The sequence below is a fragment of the Manis pentadactyla genome, chromosome 16, assembly GCF_030020395.1.
Source record: "Manis pentadactyla isolate mManPen7 chromosome 16, mManPen7.hap1, whole genome shotgun sequence".
NCBI lineage: Eukaryota > Metazoa > Chordata > Mammalia > Pholidota > Manidae > Manis > Manis pentadactyla.
This window is the reverse complement of record NC_080034.1, coordinates 43623346-43644132: the sequence shown is the minus strand read 5'-3', so window position 1 is coordinate 43644132 and position 20787 is coordinate 43623346. Positions and strand designations below refer to the sequence as shown.

Sequence of the window (20787 nt, the reverse complement as noted above, 5' to 3'; positions counted from 1 at the left end):
CTCAACACACACACAAAAAAAACACTCCCTTGGTTTCTGGCTTTGCCAAGCACCGGTTCTCAAGGTTCACTCCCTAAACTCCCTCCCTCTTGCCTGATCACTTGCTGTGCATGTAGGAATGTTACAAATAAGAGCGCAGAAAGATATATATTGCTCCCTTTGCCTTTGTTCGGGGCTCAGACTTTTTGGGAGATTACTCCCCTCTGAGTGTGCTGGTGTGAAATAAAGCCTCAACAGTCCAAGAACTCCGAGTGCTGCTTGGTTCTTCCATGAGTGATCCAGTCCAGGCTTTACAGTATTTTCCATAACAGTATTTTCTGTAACATTTGGTTCCCTGACCAGGAAACCCAACCGTGTTGGCCCATTGTTGCCACCGGTTTGGAGCAATGGGGCCGTGATGGAACAGGGGATGAAAATGGAGAAGGCACGCCCTCCTGATCTTTTGGCAGTCTCCCACAGGGTCACCCTGGGCCAGCCCTGCTCCGCTGTTCCCGCTGGACTCAAGGAGGCTTGGCAAGTGAGGACCTGGTTCCTATGTTGAATCTGGTAAGGCCCCAGGGCACCTGACCCAGCCAGTTCCACCAATTGGGGTGGAAGGGGAGCCTGATCACCTCCAGGAGACTTATTAGAAGTCTCACAGGTAGACATTCCCAGTGGGGGAATGTTTAAACTCTGGTCTGCCTGTGTGGGGGGGGGGATGTTTAAACTCTGGTCTGCGTGTGTGTGTGTGTGTGTGTGTGTGTGTGTGTGTGTGTGTGTGTGTGTGCAGGGTGGCTGATGTTATTCAGCCTGCACTGAATCTGTGATTCCACGGCCTGCACTATGGAATCTGTGTGGGCCCTCATCCGCTTTCATGGTCAGCTGTCACAGCGTATCAGTAATTCAGCTTCAGCTGATCTGGCCTGGGACTTATACAGGTGCTTCTTAGCCAAGGTTGGCCAAAGTCTACGCAAGGAGTGCAAACGGATGGGCATCTGACTGGTCTCCTCTCTAGAGGAGGCACCCCTCCCTTCTCTGTTGTCACGGCACCATCCACGGACACGTCATGGGGTCAGGGCATAGTAAGCACACAGTCCTTGACACTATGATCAAGAATTTCAGAAAGAGATTTTCAGAAAACAACAGAGTAAAATTAACTCCTGGCAGGTTGAAAACCCTGTGTGAATCTGTATTGCCAACCTTTAGTGCAGGAGGAACCCGAGATGTCCCAACAATCCGCTGAGCCTGGCAGGTCATCCCTAGAGATCCAGGTCATCCTAATCAGTTCCCATACTTTAACTCCTGTTTAGAAGTTGCCCAGACTCTTCCCCCTTGGGTGCAATTCAGTTGCAACAGGCAAGGACAGGGTAGGGTCTTAGTTGCCTCAACAAAGAAACCTGCAAAAAGTCAACAGAAGCCTGAGCCTCCGCACATTTTTACTAGTGACCCAGAGGAAGAGCTAATATTGCCCCCACCTTATTTGCCTCCAAGACCATCAGCACCCAGTCCCTGGGCCCTGATACCCCGCCACCATCAGCCTCCCTGCCAACTCCAGAACCAGTGAACCCACCACCCCCGGGACCAGCAGTCAGACTGCAACCTCAGCTGGGAGCAGGTGCCCTTCAGATGCCAGTGCAAGAGATGCAGGAGCCTGAAAGACGTAAGTATGGAACCATCCAGCCCAGCCAGTCCATGTTTTACTATCGACCCTTCTCCACAACTGAAACCCAGTCAGAAAAGCCACAAGCCCTGGTTGATCTTATGTAATCCCTCTTCCAAATCCATCAGCCAATGTAAAGAAAAACTGTCAACAGCTTCTCCGCGCCCTGTTCACAATGGAAGAGAGGAGGCAGCCGGGGTCCTTGGGCAGGGTGCATAGGCTGAAATCGCTGTCCCCGAGAAGCATTCCAAGAGGGGACTTCACCACCCCTGAGGGACAGCTCCAGATCCACCAATATGAGGATGCCCTCCTCCAGGGGTTCAAAGCTGGGTCCAACAAGCCCATGAACATGACTAAAGTCTCTTCAGTCACTCACCAACCAGAAGAGTCTCCTGGAGACTATTATGAGAGACTGTGTGAAACTTATCACATCTACACCCCTTTCGACGGAGTCACCAGGGAGGCAGCAGATAGTAAACACCACATTCATAGCCCAAGCTGCCCCAGACATGAGACAAAAGCTCCAAAAGCTTGAGGGCTTCGCTGGGATGACTGAAATTGCCAACAAAAAATATCTAAACAGAGAAGTTCAGGCCAACAGAGAGGCTAAAAGAAAAATAAGGAAAAAGGCAAGTCTCCTGGCAGCCGCCCTGAAAGAGAGAGATGGGCAGAAGGCAGAGAGAAGCCAGCCACCTAGAGGGGGGAAGCCCAGGAACCCCTAGCCAGGGACCAGTGTGCTTACTGTAAAAAAGGGAGCACTGGAAGAATGAATGTCCCAAATGAGGCAAAGTCCTGAGGCCCAGTCGTTGCCGGGAGGAGCCCCATGGGGAAAGGCTCATCAGCCTGGCAGGAGCAGACTCAGATTGACAAGGACCAGTCGGACTCTCTTGCACTCGGCCCCCATGAGCCCATGGTCAAAATGAAAGTGGGGGGCCAAAACATGTCTTTTATAGTTGACACAGGGGCAGAACACTCTGTGGTCACTCTCCCTGTTGTCCCCTTTGGTGAAAAAGACTGCAACTATTCTCGGAGGCACAAAGACAGCGGCAGTAACCCCTCTCACAAGAGGCGAGAGCAGGCATCCAGGAACGCCTGATCAGACTCAGAGGCAGGCATTCTAATCGAGTGTCATTCGCCCTGGAACACCCTGCTTCTACCAGTCAAAAGGCCAGGAGGAGAGTACCAGCCTGTTCAAGACCTGTGAGCCATTAACAGAGTGACTGTTTCTTTACACCCGGTGCTCCCAAACCTGTACACCCTCCTCAGCCAGATTCCAGAGCCTACCAAATAGTTCACTTGCCCAGACTTAAAGATGCCTTTCTCGGCCTCTGGCTGGCCCCGCAAAGCCAGCTCTTATTTGCCTTTGAATGGACTGAACTGGATAAGGGGTGGCAGAGGCAGTTAACATGGACATGGCTTCCACAAGAGTTCAAGAACTCACCCACTCTCTTTGGAGAGGCATTGGCTGCAGACCTTGCCAGCTTTCCGAGAGATGGCACATGCTGTGCCCTGCTGCAGTACAGAGGTGACCTCCTCTTTGCCAGTGACAACCAGGAAAATTGTGCAAAAGGCACAAAGGCCCTCCTGCAACTCCTGTCAGACTCAGGATACCGAGCCTCATAGAAAAAGGCACAAATCTGCCAACAGCAAGTCCGGTACTTAGGATTCCTCCTCATCCAAGGAGAAAGGGCACTAAGGCCAGAGAAGAAAAAGGTCGTTAACTCCTTGCCCCAGCCCAGGATGAGGGGGGGCTTGTGAGAATTCCTAGAGGCCACCAGTTTCTGCAAAAATCTGGATTCCCACATTCTCAGCAATGGCAAGGCCCCTCTGCAACCTTCTGGGGGGACCAGACTGAAAGCCCCTGTCTGGACAAAAGAGGCAAGAGCCACCTTCATGGAAATAAAAACTGCTTCAGGACAGGCACCAGCCCTAGGCCTCCAAGATATAAAAAGGCCCTTCAATCTCTTCTTACATAAAAAAGGTAGCAATTCTGCATTGCAAAGAACATCAAAAGGAAAACAACCCTATAGCACAGGGGAATGGAATTGCAGATGAAGCTGCCAAAGCAGCAGCCAGTAAGGAGGCAGGAAGAGCTTCTTCCCTCACTATGGCCCTAACACACCTGGTGGAGGCCCCTCCACCCAGGTACACTGAAAAGGAGAAAGACTGGGCCGTAACTAAAGGAGCCACTTTAACTGAAAATGGATGGTGGATGTTGCCAGACAGATGTATCTTTGTCCCAGCTGCAACCAGGAAGCAACTAGTCAGCAAATACACCAGCTCACCCACCAGGGAAAAACTGCACTGGAGGCCCTCCTCATAAAGCAATACTACATCAGCCAGTTGCCAGCACTATGCCAAGCAGTGAGTAGACAGTGTGTAACTTGTGCCAGAAATAATGCTCGGTCTGCGCCACGACTCCCACCTGGTGTCCAAAGAGTGTGAGTTGCACCCTTTGAAGACCTTGAGATAGACTTCACGGATGTCCAGCCAAGCAGGGGACTCAGATACCTCCTAGTAATAGTGTGTACGTACTCTGACTGGGTCGAAGCCTTCCCAACCAGAACAGAATGGAGCCAGGAGGTAGCCAGAGTCCTCCTGAGAGAAATTGTGCCCTGGTTTGGCATACCATCCACAATCCAGGGACAATGGGCCTGCCTTTGTAGCAGATGTAGTGCAAATGTTAACTAAATCCCTCAACATTACCTGGAAACTTCACACTGCTTACAGGCCACAGAGTTCCGGGAAAGTAGAGCAAATGAATGGCACCCTCAAAAGAACCCTAGCTAAGTTTTGCCAAGAAACTGGCCTCCTGTGGCCAGATTCATTGTCCCTGGCTCTCCTGCATGCTCGCTGCACACCTGGAACTCAAGGTGTTTTTTTTTTCCCTTTGAATTAGTATATTAGTAATTACCCCCGTGTCTAGGAAGCCTCCCAGGGAACCTACACCAAATAAGAGAAAAGGGAGCAAGAGAACAGCGCCAAGCCTTAGAATCCACCCTAAATAAACTACAACAATACGCCATAGAGCCCCAATCTCTCTAGGAACCCCAGTACATTCCTTCCAGGCTGGGGACTCAGTCTGAGTTAAAGATTAGAAAAAAGACCACCTCAAACCTCAGTAGACTGGCCCCCACATTGTTGTTCTAACTACTCCTACTGCCCTCAAGGTTGCAGGCGTCACTCTGTAGGTCTGTCATTCCAGAGTGAAAAGGGCCCATCATCCCGAGGAGGAAGCACATCAGTGGGAGGCCCAGCCAGACCTCCGGATCCTATATGCCTCTGCATCCAATGATTGCCCTCTAATAGACACCTGCACGCTGTGGATCCTGTCTCTTGTCAGAGTGGTGTCTTTTATTCTGGGCATTGGACTCTGCGCTGTTGCACCCCTGGACTGGACTACTCCTCAAAAAAAAGTTGCCCTTTCTGTTGTCTATTGGGTAATCACTAAGTTGTTTTACTGTGCTCACTTGTCTCTCCTAGCTGGACCCAAGTCTCAGCCTGCATTTCCAAAGAACCTCTCTGTAATGTTTAATTGTACAAAAGTTATAAAGTGCATAGTGGGCTAAAGGGAGCTACCTCCTTTTCCCCAGTGAGATTTCCTAGGCAGAACAAGCTGCCCCTTTACTGATCCCTGCTCTAGTCAGGCTCAGTGGAGCTGGATAAGCTGCAGTAGACACAGCAGCTCTAATAAAGAGAGACTTAGGACTTGATGCCCTAACAGAGGAAGCTGATCAAGGTTTAGAGAAGCTTGAAACCACCATGAGTCAGCTGCAAGATCAAATTGATTCCCTAGCTGAAGTGGTGTTGCAAAATCCTTGAGGACTGGACCTCCTGTTCATGTCACAGGGAGGCTTATGTGTAGCCCTTAAAGAAGATTGTTGTTTTTATGCAAATAAGTCTGGCATAGTTAGGAGCTATCTAACCAAAGCAAAAGAAAACATCCAGAATATGAATAAAATGTTAGAAAATAAAAAGTCTTAGTTCCAGGGATGGTTTGAATAGAATCCACAGCTAACAACTCTTCTAATTGGCCTTGCTGGCCCAGCGATTCTGCTGTTCCTTAAACTATTAGTGGGACCCTGTATATTTAACTGGCTCATTAACTTTATCGAAGAACGTGTTTCCTCCATACAGCTCATGTATATGAGGAGCCACTATGACCCTGTCATAAGCTAGGGAGATGATGCCCCTTAAAACAAAGTGTTTGAAGGTGCATCAGAAGGAAGAATGATAGGGAAGATTTACAAGGACAGCAACCTAGCAGGAGACACCACTCTGTTTCGCACCCCTCCTCAACACAAACAACACTACAAGGACAGTAATTTATGTGGTGGCTCCCTCCACCTCGCCCCCCTCCTCAACACACACACACAAAAATAACACTCCCTTGGTTTCCCGCTCTGCTGAGCACTGGTTCCCAAGGTTCACTCCCTAAACTCCCTCCCTCTTGCCTGCTCGCTTGCTGTGTATGTAGGAATGTTACAGATAAGAGTGCAGAAAGATATATATTGCTCCCTTTGCCTTTGTTCGGGGCTCAGACTTTTTGGGAGATTACTCCCCTCTGAGCCCGCCGGTGTGAAATAAAGCCTCAACATTCCAAGACCTCCGAGTGCCACTTGGTTTTTCCTTCAGTGATCCAGTCCAGGCTTTTTTTCAATATTTTCTGTAACATATTAATCCATGTTTTACATCAGCCTCCTTTACATTCAACCAGTAAGTCTGGGGCAACAGTGGAAAGCTCCATTTTCCAGCACATTCCTGCTCTCCCCACTCCCACTAGACATCTAACTAGGAGGCCTGGGGGAAGAGAGGGAACTGCTGGGCAATGATGTGCCTGGGGAGGCATGAAAGGAGGGGATGAGAAATCCCACCTCCTAGACCTGACAAGCACCCAGGGGGACTTTTCATAGACAGGCTTTGTTAACACACTGCTCTAACCCCTCTAGGTCTAGACATAAACAGCCATGGCCAAACAAAGCTCCCCAGTGGGCTTCCTCCTGGGCTACACTGAACACCTTGTGCTTGAATGAACTTCCTACCTATTGACTCTGGTGGGCAACACGTTCAACATCCTGTCGTCTGTGCTGGACTCCCGGCTCCACTCTCCAGCTTACTATTTCCTCTCCAACCTCTCCTTGGAGCTCTGCATCACCACAAGTTTTTTCCCCCCTGACACTGGTCAACATCAGGAACCCAAAGACCTTCAGCTTCCTTGGCTGTTCCATTCAGCTCTTCATCTTCCTATTTGCAGGGACCACTGAGTGCATCCTCCAACAGTGATGGCCTTTGACTGCTCTGTGGCTGTCTGCCAGCCCCTCCACTATGCCACATCATCCACCCCAACCTGTGCTGGCAACTGGTGACTGTGGCCTGGGTCATTGGGCTGGTGGAACCAGTGGTCCAGACACCACCACTCTCCACCTGCCCTCTGCCCCCACTGGCAGGTAATTTTCTGTGTGAGGTCCCAGCTCTACTTAGACCCTCCTGTGGGGGACACCACCTAGTGAGATCCTGGTGGCTATTGCCAGCGACTTCATCTTGGTTGTGCCCCTTGGCCTCATCCTTATCTCCTACTGTGCCATTGCCCCAGCACTGCTGAGGATTAACTCTGCAAAAGGGCAGGTGAATGCTTTTGGCCCTACTCCTCCCACCTCACTGTGGTCATCCTGTTCTGCCGCTCAGTCACTGTTGTCTATCTCCAGCCCCAAAATCCCTATGCCCAGAAGAGGGGCAACTTCTTTGGTTCCATGGGCATTCCTTCACTTAATCCTCTCATGTACACTCTGAGGAACAAGGAGGTAAAGGGCATTCAGGAGGTTTCTGGGGAAGGATGAGGCCTCCAGGGAGAGCTGCTTAATGTGCTTTCAACTTGAAAGGATATTCTTCATGCATTTGTCAAGAAGTTTGTGTTTCCCTCACCTCTGCCTTCCTCATACCCATTGAGCCACAGCAATGGATGGTAGCCACATGTGTATGCACACATGTATATGTACATATGTACTTGTGTGCACGTGTTAGACAGAAAATGTAAGGAAAGAATACACCTCTACATGAGGATTACATGAACCAAATTTAGTATGTTTTCTTTTCTTTATTCTAATGGTGTTCAGCTCCAGGATTATGTGCCTAATATTATCGTTTCCTTTCTAACTCATCTCCCTTGTGTCATCACTATGTCTTCACTTCCATTTCTAATCCCTACCATATCTGCTTCGCCTCTCCCTCAAATTTTTTTTCACTTCCTTATCTGTCTGTTTTGCATTCTCATTCTATTTTATCCCCCAAATGACAGCAAAGAGAGAGGAAGCTGAAGCCCAACCAAGTTCAGAAACTCACCCAAGAACACACAGTGTTAGAACCAAAATCCATGACTTCCATACGTCAGACTTCCATCCAGGTAACCTCTCATATACACGCTCTTGCTTTCATACCATAAGCAAATATGACAGTATGCTCAGGCTTGAATCCAGAACAGTCTTATGGAGAAATTGAAACTTCCTCAGTCCTAGTATTTCTTCTTTTACAATGCCTTCAAATCTCAGGCAAAGTTCAGAGTTAAGTGTCTAAATGTTTAGGAAGGCAGGACAAATTTGATAGTGTGGGATTTGGTGCCATCTACTGGCAAAATGTGTTCCTGCATTGGGCATCCCAGAACTCCTGACCTAAAAGCTCTTAAGGGTCATTTTTGCAGTACTCTGCTCAGTATGATAAACATTATTGCATTGTCATTATTAACTACTAATATAGTAATTATGACATTCTAGATGCCACTTAAATTAATTTACACATATTGACTCTGCGATATGATGAATCATAAGAAATACATACTTGGTCATTCATATGACCAAATATTTATCTCCCAGATATATTTGGTCTTCAGTCAGTTTCTAAAAACACTGTGTAAGAATGGGAATAAGTTAGCATAAGAGTAGCCATCTTAAGGGCCTAGAAGCAGTTTTCTGAGGTTGTGACTTAAAAGAAAAAAAACTGCAACTGGGTAAGGCCTTGGAAAACAAGTTAATCGTGAACACCGGGATGGGGGCAGCTGTAGCCTTTGGTCAGCTAATCTTACATACCAAGCTTATCGTGCAGAACCTCCCTAACAATTGAGGAGTGGTCTTATCTTGCTCTCGCTTAACCCCAGGATGTATGTCTTGCAAAGATAATGTGCAGCTGTGGAAAATTACTATGAGTTAAGTGTTTTGAAAATGCTATATAAACCCTTGGGCTTTGAGTGCTCGGGGTCCTTGTTGAAACCCGCTGTGTCGGGCAGACACTTGGACCCCAGCTAGCTGGAATAATAAACCTCTTGCTTGTTGCATCGATCTGCCGTGGCCTTCATCAACTCACTGGGAGACGTTGGGTCTTACAACTGCAGTCGTAAAGGTGAAACAGGTGTTTCGTCATGTTAATGAGACTTTGGATTCCCACCCAAGAGCAGGAGCTGGAGGCTGAATCAGGCAATGGCCAATAATTTTGTCAATCCTGACTATATAATGAAGCCCTCACAAAAAACCCTAAGAGCATTTTGCTGTCTCTCTCTCTGCTCTGCTTTCCCTTCACTGCTCAGGTGGATCCTACTTCTTGGTTGGAGAAAGCTTCTATGCTTAGGAAACCAGAACACCTCCATATGCCACTGAGCCAGGCCCCAAGTTCCATGAGGATATAAACTCCTTTATTTGGGACTTTGCCCTATGTCTCTCTTCATCTGGCTATTAATTTGTATCCTTTATTAAACTGGTAAAGTGTTTTCCTGAGTTCTGTGAGCTGCCCTAGCCAATTAATCAAACCTAACGGGGAGGTCATGGGAACCTCCAATCTGTAGCCGGTAGGTCAGAAGTACAGGGAACTGCCTGGGGCTTGTGACCAGCATCTCAGGTCGGGGGTAGAGAGCAGTCTTGTAGGACTAAGCCCTTAACCTGGGAACCTGTGCTGTCTCTGGACAGACAGCATCAGAACTGAGCTCTCCAACGCGCTGCTGGTGTTCAAGAATTGCTTGGTAAGTATGTGTGGGAAGCCCCCCTCACGCATATTTACACACACTGGAATTGGGTCCAGGTAACCAAATGAAGTTATACTATTACTGCTGTGTATAATATTGTTACTGTTATAAATACATGTAGGGGAAAAAATAGACCATTGCATTTGGTGCTGGCAGAGTGGGAATCACAGGCTTATAACCTGTGTTAGTCCACGGAAAGGAAATCCCGGGGCAAAAGTACCGCTAAAAAACTAAATCAGTCAAAGAGAGAAACTAAGTTTAAAATCCGTTGATTGCTTACAAAACTGCAGTCCAGCCCATTCTCTCTTGCTCAAGCAGCAGCAAAACCGACCCTCCCCCTCACCTCTCAGGTACAGATAAGCCCTACATTGCCCGGATAATTACCCATTGATATGGAGATGAACTTCTCCAGCTCTGAGGAAAGATGCAAATGCACTAAAATCATACTTCTTTCAACCTCTGAATGCCTGTTAATATGCAGATGTACCAAAGCCAGGCAAGATACTCTAGAAATGTTTCAATTTTACTCACAGGACACCCCTCCAGAAATCTTGCCTTACAATTTACTCATACCCCTCTTCTGACCAATTTAGTAACATACAACAGCAACAGAAATAAAATCTTGATAATCCTCAAGCCAGAGGATTCAGCCTATGCAGATTAAGTAAATGTACTTTACAGCGCAATCTCTCATGAAGCACAAAATGTTTCCAACTTGTTTACTCATTCCTAACAACTATGCTAGATTGCTCACAAAACTTTTACCAAACATTAGACAAAGTCAAGCCTCTCTTTAACCATTTTTTTCTTGACAACAGCAACACAATCATGATAATTCTCAAGCCAGAGGATTCGGCTAGGTTCAAAGTCCCATGCACATTAAGTACAAAGCTCATCCATTCCAGCCATGACGCAGTAGCTGCAACCAGGGGGCGCATCTGGGACACAAGAACTATAGAAGCAAATAACCGTGATTATGGGGGGCCACTTTGCTGTTATTCCAGGAATACACAGGAGGCCAGCTTCCAGGCCTTTTCTCCAAGGTGTCAGAAGAGCCAGCCATCGCCTGTGCATGTGTGGAAATGTCCAGGGCCATGTCCATTTTATTCGTAATTGCTGCACCCATCCTTGCAACGCATGTCCAATAAAGTAGGTGCCTTGATTGCCCTCAACCAGCGACTGGCCACAGACTGCAAAGACTCCCTCTTGGTGGTTTGCTGATCTGCACACGGTGCAGGGCACTCATTCCGGGCACAGCTGACTTCTTCAAATGTCAATGGCAAGCCCCACCAACAGGCTACAGCCCAGTCTTTTGCCCCACGTGCAACAAATGCTGATGTAGCCATTTGGCCACATCAGAGGCAGGCTTTCCTTTCCTTCTAGCCAGCGCACCTGAGCCAGTGCATCTGCTTCACCATTCCCTGGGGATGCCAAAGGCAAACAGCCAGTCATGATATATGGTAGGTGTCTGTGCCACACCACTCTGTGGCCTTTGGGTCCAGTCTCTCACTCACCCCACAATGGGATAGGTGGTTATTACCTTGGTCGGAGTTTCTCCAGCAATGGGCTCTGTAGCCAGCAAGGCATGGTACACAGCAGCCAGTTGCATCTCTGTTAAGATGTACCAGACCTTTGCTCCTTTCCATAGTTGGGACCAGGCTCCAGCTGGCAGCAGAATCAGCAGCAGTTGGCAGAAGCAGTTTCCTTAGACTCAGGCCACAGGCCGGGGTCCGCGCAGCCAGAAGCGGTAGTGGTGCCTCCCAAACCACACAAGTGTAGACACATGTCCCTTGGCGCAAGCGCCACTTCTCCCCATCACTTCTTGGGGCAGCCCTCCCAAAGGTTGCACCCATTATGACAGATTTCAGGTTTAGAGGAATCCTACCAACTGTGCCAGATGTAAGTCCAGGTAGAGGATATCCCAGGGCAAAATAACTCTAAAAACCGAAATCAGTCAAAGGGAGAATTAAGTTTAAAATCCATTTATTGCTTACAAAACTGCAGTCTGGCCCATCTCTCTCCTGCTCAAGTAGCAGCAAAACCCGCCTTCCCCCTCACCTCTCAGGTACCGATAAGCCCTCAGTTGTTACCCAGGTAATTACCCATTGATATGGAGATGAACTTCTCCACCCCTGAGGAAAGATGCAAATGCACTAAAGCCATTCTTCTTTCCACCTCTGAACACCTATTGATATGCAGATATGCTAAAGCCAGGCGAGATATTCTGAAAATGTTATTTTACCCACACCTGTAACACTGTGAAACACTGTTTTCAGAAGCGGAAACTGAGTTTAAGTAGCAGCTTAAAGATGTCAGAGATTTGAACCCAAAAGGACTGACTCAAGTCTCCATGCTCTTAACCCTGCCTTTTGGTACAAATAATGCCTCCCTGGCCCAGGTGAGAAGTCTCAACCTCTCAATAAACTTTGAGGGAATCATCCGGATGTAGAAAGACATCTAACTCAATTCCCCAACTGAAGGTTTCCTTCCCTGGAATAAGATTTTATCAAATGTTTCAAAGCATCCCATGGGAACAAGAAAAAATAACCTGCTTAGAAAAAGTTTTGTTAAAGTCCATAGTATATGTTCCTGGCTTACTTCTTCCACTAGCCTTCAGACTCCCAGAAGGCAAGGACTAGAATATTGCAGAAAATAAGCACCCAATTAATTCTTACATGCATGAGAGAGAATGAATAAATGAGTGAATGAATGAATCCAAAAAATGTGTAAAGGGTTCTGGAGGTCCTAGTCCCACAGAAGCTGTCTCCCAGTTTATCCATGGCAATAACAATACCAAATTCTCTTTGGGTGCATGCTGATAAAATAAGAAAAAGGAAAATCCTTGTTTTTCTTCTAATCCCACACATAATGGCTTTGAGTCAACATTTACTCTGGCATTAGCACAGAACAGCAGTATTCACTCTATTTTAATCCCAATCTTCATTTTAGCCATTCATGTAGTAATCTTGTCTCCACACAAGGCAAACAATGTATATCCCCCATTTTATATTTAATAATCCTGATCTCAGCCATGCACATAATGCTAAACTTAATTTCACTTTTCAGATTGAGACAGGGACCGTGGGTGTAGTCAGAGTAGGGTGAGGGCCTCCAGAAAAAGACGGCTACCAAAACTCCATACTAAATAATTAAACAAAGACAGTCACATTAATTCTCTAAAGTAAAATATCAAGCTAAGAATATAAGCATTCTTCAGTGAAAATTAGTTAAAACTAAAAAGCCAGGAATAACCTGGCCTAGAATGTTTGAACATCCCCCAGATAAGAAAATACCGCAGCATAGCCCATGTCTTGTTTGTGTCAATTAAATGAGGCTATTGTAAAATTAACTTTAACCTGCTAAAAAGCCCAGTTTATCTTTAACTTTATCCAGATGTTGCTTTTCCTCCTACAGTCCCTAATCAAGTAATATATAACCTAGGCAATTAAGTCACAGGCAGGCCCAGCCATAAATAACATAGTGAAGGGCAGGAAGGGTTCCATCTTAAGGATAAGAAATTAAGACTATTTAACAGACAGACAATAACTCAGCCCACCCTGAAAGAAAAACAAGCAGCCTTGATTAATACGCTCCCAAACCAAGAAACTGTTCGTCTAAGAAAGAATCAAAACAGTAAATTTCTTATGTTAACTCTGCAAAATAGTCTGGAAAACTGATTAGAAACTTAGTGTCTCTTTAAAAATAAACACTTAGAGACCATCTGGTGGATCCACCTCCCTAACTCTTGATCTCTCAACTGCCTATAAAACCCCTAGACCACACACCACCACGGACTTTCTTGTCCCCTCCTGGCGTAAGCCAGGAGCTCTGTCCTTTCACTTTATCTCTAAATAAAAGCCTGTACCTTGCTCTCCTACCTTGACTGTTTGTGAAGCTTATTCTTCGGCTTCGTGAACAAGAACCCCGGCATCAAGATCACTTACGTAATTTTTTCATGACCATTGGTATCCTTTCTCTCACTGATACCTGGAAACCTCTACTTGCCTATTTATCAGCTCTCTGTTCCTGAAGGCCCTAATGTTTGTATACAGTAAAATCCTTTCTAGACAGACTCTGGGGGAAATAACAGAGAATTAAATGAAGCAGTCTGAAAGAATCTGTTTTAATGAAACCGGATTTGTTGAATAAATGGTTTAACACAGGCTTCAAAACTAATTCTACATGGTCAATAATCTATTGGATGCTCTAGGAGAGAATCCAACATTAAGTTACTCAGTCACAACCCTCAAAGTATCCAGAGATGGTCAGAGACATATTTCCAGCATAAGTTAACTGTGGGTAAAACTGTAACATTTCCAGAATATCTTGCCAGGATTTACTCCATCTGCATATCAGTAGGCATTCAGAGGTGGAAAGAAGTATGGCTTTAGTGCATTTGCATCATTCCTCAGGGGTGAAGAGAAGTTCATCTCCGTTATCAAAGGGTAATTACCTGGGCAACAGAGGGCTTATCTGTACCTGAGAGGTGAGGGGGAGGGTCGGTTTTGCTGCTGCTTCAGCAGGAGAGAGATGGGCAGGATTGCAATTTGTAAGCAGTAAACGGGTTTTAATCTTTATTTCTCTCTTTGACTGATTCCGGTTTTTAGAGGTATCTTGCCCAGGGATTTCCTCTACCCAGACTTACATCTGGCACAGTCAGGAGGATTCCTCTAAACCCAAAATCTGTCATAATGGGTGCAACCTTTGGGAGGGCCGCCCCAAGAAATGATGGGGAGAAGTGGCGCATGCGCCAAGGGACATGTGTCTACACTCGTGTGGTAGTGGAGGTAACCACTACGCTAGCTGCGCAGACCCCAGCCTGTAGCCTGAGCCTAAGGAAACTGCTTCTGCCACTGCTGCTGCTTCTGCTGCCAGCTGGAGCCTGGTCCCAACTATGGAAAGGAGCAAAGGTCCGGTACATCTTAATAAACTGGCTGCTATGTACCATTCCTTGCTGGCTACAGAGCCCATTGCTGGAAAAACTCTGACCAAGGCAATAACGACCTATCCTATCACAGGGTGGGTGAGAGACTGGACCCAAAGGCCATGGAGTGGCGTGGCACAGACACCTACCATATATCACGTGACTGGCCATTTGCCTTTGGCATCCCCAGGAAATGGTGAAGCAGATGCACTGACCCAGCTGCACTGGTTAGAAGGAAAGCCTGCCTCTGATGTGACTATATCAGTGTTTGTTGCACGTGGCACAAAAGGCAATGTGGGCTATAGCCCATTGGTGGGGCTTCCCATTGACCTTTGTAGAAGTCAGCCAAGCCCAGAATTAGTGCTCTGTACATTGTGCAGGTCAGCAAACCAAGAGAGGCCTACAGCCTATGGCCGGTCACCGGTGATTGAGAGCGATCAAGGCACCCACTTTATTGGACATGCGTTGCAAGGATGGGTGCAGCAATTAGGGATAAAATGGGCATGGCCCTGGACATTTCCACACATGGAGATGGCTGGCTCTTCTGGCACCTTGGGGAAAAGGCCTGGAAGCTGGCCTCCTGTGTATTCCTGGAATAACAGCAAAGTGGACCCCCACAATCACAGCTATTTGCTTCTACAGTTCTTGTGTCCCAGATGCGCCCCCTGGCTGCAGCTGCTGTATGATGATTGCTCTGAACCCTCAGCTACTGCCTATGGAATGGACAAGCTATGGATTTAATCTGCATGGGACTTTGAAACTAGCCGAATTGCTTGGGAATTATCATGATTGTGTTGCTGTTGTCAAGAAAAAAATGCTTAAAGAGGTGCTTGACTTTGTTTAATGCTTGGTAAAAGTTCTGTGAGCAATCTAGCATGGTTGTTAGGAATGAGTAAACAAGTATAAAAACATATTTTGTGCTTCATGAGAGACTGTGCTGTAAAGTACATTTACTTAATCTGCATAGGCTGAATCCTCTGGCTTGAGGATTATCAAGATTTTATTGCTGTTGCTGTTGTATGTTACTAAATTGGTCAAAAGAGGGGGATGAGCAAATTGTAAGGCGAGATTTCTGGAGGAGTGGCCTGTGGGTAAAATTGTAACATTTCCAAAATATCTTGCCTGGCTTTACTCCATTTGCGTATCAGTAGGCATTCAGAGGTGGAGAGACTTGGTTTTAGTGCATTTGTATCTTTCCTCAGGAATGGAGGTTATCTCCATATGAATGGGTAATTACCGGGGCAACGTAGGACTTGTCGGCTTGTCTGTACCTGAGAGGTGAGGGGGAGGGTCGGTTTTGCTGCTGCTGGACCAGGACAGATGGGCCACACTGCAGTTTTGTAAGCAATAAATGGGTTTTAAACTTTATTTCTCCCTTTGACTGATTTTGGTTTTTAGAGGTATTTTGCCTCGGCATTTCCTCTGCTCAGACTTAGAGTAACCATTGTAAAACTGATTGAAGGCAAATAGGAGGCCAAAGGAATACAAAATAAAAGAATAAAGTGTGTAAGTGCTTGGGGGATGTCGGGATCAGAGAATCCTCTCTAAAGGTTTGAACCGCAGCAGGGGGAACAAAATTAGTATGAAATACTTGCCTATTTCTGTGTGGAAAGAGCTAAAGCCAAGTGTGCATTAAGATTAGAGGATGCAGAAGGAATTACACCAGGTAGCTAAATGATTGAGGAGAATATAGATTATTTTAGAAATATACAGAAACTACTGAATTGAATAGAACTGGAAAAAGGGATCCCTTACAGATACTTTAAGACTCCAAGATTTAGGTCCCATGAGTCCAGGCACATACCTTTCCACCTAATACAACACTTTGAGACAGGGACCATGGGGTGTAGTCAGAGTAGGGTGAGTGCCTCCGGGAAAAGTAAGGCAGAATATTTAGTCAGAGCAAGGAAACCCCCCTACCAAAACTCTGTGTTAAACATTAAGCTCTAGAGTCATTCTTAAGTGAACTCAAATAATATTCCCCTGATAAAGAGAAGCACATGTTTTTATTATGCTAATCACTTGTAATCATGTGTAAGATTCACTTTAGCATGCTAAAAGGCCCAGGCCTATGTGCTGTCTTTCCTCCTTCAGACCTTATGAGGTGACTTGCAAACTGGGCAACTAATTTAGCATGCAGACCCAGCGGTAAACAACATAGTAAAAGGCAGGAAGGATTCCACCTTAAAGATAAGATTGCATTTTAACACTCAGGAAGTTAAAAAGATTCTTAACTTACTCTTTAGCAAACAGACAATAATTCAGCCCACCTTGTGTGATATGCTCCCTGACCAAGACGCCAGTATCCCAGGGAGAAATCAAAGCAGGAAATTCCTTATGTTAAGTAATTCTAAATATTCAGAGACCACTTAACAAGTCCACACCCCTAAGCATTTTTTCACATTCCCAAAAATCCTCAACTGCCTATAAAACCCTTAGATAACACACCACTGTGGGTTCTCTTGTCCCCTCCTGGTGGGAGACAGGAGCTCTGCCTCTCACTGTCTCTCTCAAAAAAAGCCTCTCCCTGGCTCTCCTACCTTGGGTGTTTGCTAAGTTCTTTCTTCGACTCTGCAAACAAGAACCCTGGCATCAACTTGAACTGGAAGCATTTAAGGGACATTATTCAAGAACCTCAGGGTTTTAGTTGCCTATTCAAGTATGGTCACCAATTCAATTTGAAGGACTCACTGAATCATCACTAGGTACAGATGCACAGGCCCAGCTCCTGTTGCATCCCTCCAGCCCCCAGTGAAGCTGGCCTTCCACCTTACCCACTGCAGAATGACTCCTGAAGGATACCAAAAAATGCCACCCCCAAATAGGCCTATTTCACATAGGGATTTTGAGCTGATGGCCATTAAGAACCAACAGATACAGGAAAAGCTCTAGAAGTTGCATAATTTTCCTTTTATAAAGGAAATTTACATTTGCAAAGGTACCTCTCTTTCCTGTACCAGGAAGAGGACTTTAACAACTTTAACCAGGAAAGCATTGAATTAAACGTGCGTAACAAATTGTAATGTAAACAAGCTTTGTTTACCGCACTTTCCTTGTTCAACTTCCCATAACTTGCCTCCACCACCCAGAAGCTTAAATCCTTTTTCCTGTTTAGTCTAAAATGGTACAGAAGCCCCAGTTTTAACCACTCCCCTAGGGTTACCCATCACTGGGTGCTCCTGCATGTATGCACAATGCATAAATTAGGAAACTTCTGTTTGTTTTCACTTGTTCATCTGTCTTTTGCCAGTTTAATTTACAAGGCTGGAGAACCTAAGATAGGTAGTTTTCCACCCCTCCACCCCCACTTGGGAGGGGACACTGTGTGCTCTGGGGGCCTTACTTACTGCATGTCTCCCCTGCTCTATTGCACCACAGTCCCTGCCCAGTGCCTGGCCCAGGCAAGCCTCAGTACACTTCACCACAGCAGCCACTGGGGCTGGGGCTCATCTTCCAGAAGGCAGTCTTCAGTATTCCCTTCTTTGCACCAGAGGGCTATATAAGTGTGGGCCATGTAAGCGGGGGTCATATGATGAAGTATTCTGAATATCAATCTATTTGGGGGAACACCCATCCTGATTCTCATTAAGTTAATGGGCTATTAAGTGCAAACTAACATACCTCCCTCCTTTTAAAGCCTCAGTGAATGAGTAAAAACGTGCCAGTGCAGAGTGGCCTGAAATTACAAAAGACAGGAGGAGGAGCCACAGCTGGCAGAAAGTATTAGTGTGAGACTGCCCAGGCCCTGAAGCATCCAGAAGGAACTAAAGACTTGCTAAGAGACTGAGAACCAGCAAGCACATAAGACTGGTGATCTGTTTGGAAGCCCAGACAAGCAGCATGCTGAGGCGGAGTGAACACCTTCTTCAGAAAAGGCCGACCGTATCTGGGAGATCGTTTTTTCCCAGGAAGGTTGCAATGATGTATTTATCCCATCCCACGTGCTCTTTTCACAGTGTGATTGATGCTCATCCCACTGTTTCCTCCCCTTGAACCTGGACAAGGTCTTTTAACTGCCCAGACCAATAGGGCACAGCAGAAGTAATTCCATGTTATATCAGAAAGAAGATACAGCTTCAGCCTAGCTGGCTGGCTCCTCCTGTGTCTGTCTCCCTCTCTCTTTCTCTTGAGGACACCAGACTTTGCAATCCAGTAACCATGTCATGAGGAATCCCAGGCCACACAGAAAGGCCATATATAATGGTTCTAGCTGACAGCCTCAGCTCGAGTCTTAGCAGACAGCCAACTCCCACTTTTAGACCTTTCAGATGACTCCGGGCACCGCCTTCAAATCTTCCAGGTATCTCCCTACAACCCCATCTTTGTTCTGACCCATAGAAACCATGAGAGATATTTAAATAAATGAGTATTCCTTTAAGCCACTGTTCTAGGGTAGCAGATCTGCAACAAGAGATAATAATAGTACCCACAACTTGGATGCTAGCTCAACTCCTTAGCTGCATGCCTCTCAAAAAGTCTTCCTCTTCCTGAGCCGCAGTCTTCTTCCACATAACAGGTATGAGCACCCAACACCTTACCTGCAGGACTGTCCCAAGCCTCAGAGCAGATGACTGCAATGCCAATAGTCTGGGTTCTCTCTCAAGCTACCTTGCATGCTTTTTATTCTGCCTATTTATTTCATCTTCCCACTTTGAGAAAGTATATCCCATGGAAGCCCATCCTGTTCACTGCTCTAATCCCAGTGCCTACAGGAGTGCCTGCCACTTCAACTTTCCCAATCAAAACTTTATTAACTGATTGAAAAGATGATAAAACTAATGGGAACAGCAAAGTACCCCCAAAATGTTCCCTGTTAGTGACCAGGACAGGGAAACAAAAGGCGATTAGGGAAGATCAGATGCCCCCAAGGTCTGACAGGCAGTCTAGAACCTAGGGTACTTCCCCATCAGAAAGATCCAAAGCCTGAGAGAGAATCTTATCCTGACCCAGGCAGGGCTGCAGATGCCAAGGGCGGGACTCTTCCAGAACTGCAGAGCGGTGGTCTCATTACCCGGCCGCAAATCCCCTTCTACTCGGAGCCTCTGCTTGCCCTATCATTTGGCTTGTTTCCTGCATGCCTGCTGGCAAAAAATGTCTGACTCACCCTTGGCCACAGTAGAACTTGACTCTTTGTAATTTATACCCCATCTAAGTGTAAAGAAGTTCAAAGTGTAATTCTGGGCTAGAGTCCTACTCTAGCTGGTACATAGCTCCTGCTGCTGCTTCTGAAGTCAACTGTTCATTTTCCACACTGCAGGCTTACCTACTCCATAGGCTTCTTCCCCTTTCCTTGAGAATGTTCCACTGTGGGAAGAGGGGAAACTTAAATTAAGTTTAATTGGCCCAAGGTGGATAATCACAGTGGACTGGCTTTCAAGAACTAGTCTGAGATTTAACCCCCCCATGCTCTGGGGGAACTTCAGAAATTGGCTTTTAAATGAGATCATGAAATGACAGGGACCTGCCCAATCCTGCAGATCTTTTGCAAAACACATGAGAATCACTTAAAAACAGCACCAAAGGGAAAGAGAAGAACTAAGCTTCAAAAAGAAGCACTTCTCCAAGAGGACACAGAGAATTACAGATGTCCCAAGTAAGTCCCTCTAACAAACACACAAGCTGGCCATTCAGTATCTCATTTGGAGAGCAATTTTCTTCCAAGATGCTCAGAGTTCTTGAACAAAGGCTTTAGGGTTGGAAGTACTCAGGGGCCATCTCATCCAGTATCTCCCAAGCAGTTATTATTTTTTGTTACTCTTAGTTCCTAGGAAGGACAGTCCTCACATCTGTTCAGCCGTTTGCTCCAGCCCAGCCTCCCAATTTGTACTCCACAAACTGCCAGAGAATTCAGTCAACAGTAGTGACAGTGGCTATCATTTACCCAACATACTCCACAGGCAGAGAACCATCTTGAGCAGAAGTCCTTACAACCACCCTGTGGAGGAATGTATGGCAATGATAATGACTAAGGAACTATTTGGCATGTGGTGGCAACTGACTCTGGTAGTCTGACTCCAGAGCACACACTTTTAACCACTAACATCTTCACTCACTGATCTCAGCCCTAATCATCTGTTGCTCTGCCCTGAGAAACCCTCAGTGGATTAACACAAGTCTTTCCACCCCTCCACTTCGATGCCTTGTCATCAACACTGAATGTGCCCTCCCCCTTGGACTGAAGCCCACTCTGTTCACAGTAAGGGACACGGCGCTGAGTCA

The 20787-nt window shown here is 46.4% G+C and overlaps 1 long non-coding RNA gene across 1 annotated transcript; it reads left to right on the top strand.

The window, feature by feature from the left end:
* The first annotated feature begins 310 nt into the window (after positions 1-310).
* LOC130681204 (uncharacterized) lies at positions 311-5580 on the top strand. Its single transcript, XR_008994273.1, has 2 exons — positions 311-546; positions 4845-5580. It is a non-coding gene; the product is annotated as an uncharacterized LOC130681204 (long non-coding RNA).
* The last annotated feature ends 15207 nt before the right edge of the window (positions 5581-20787 follow it).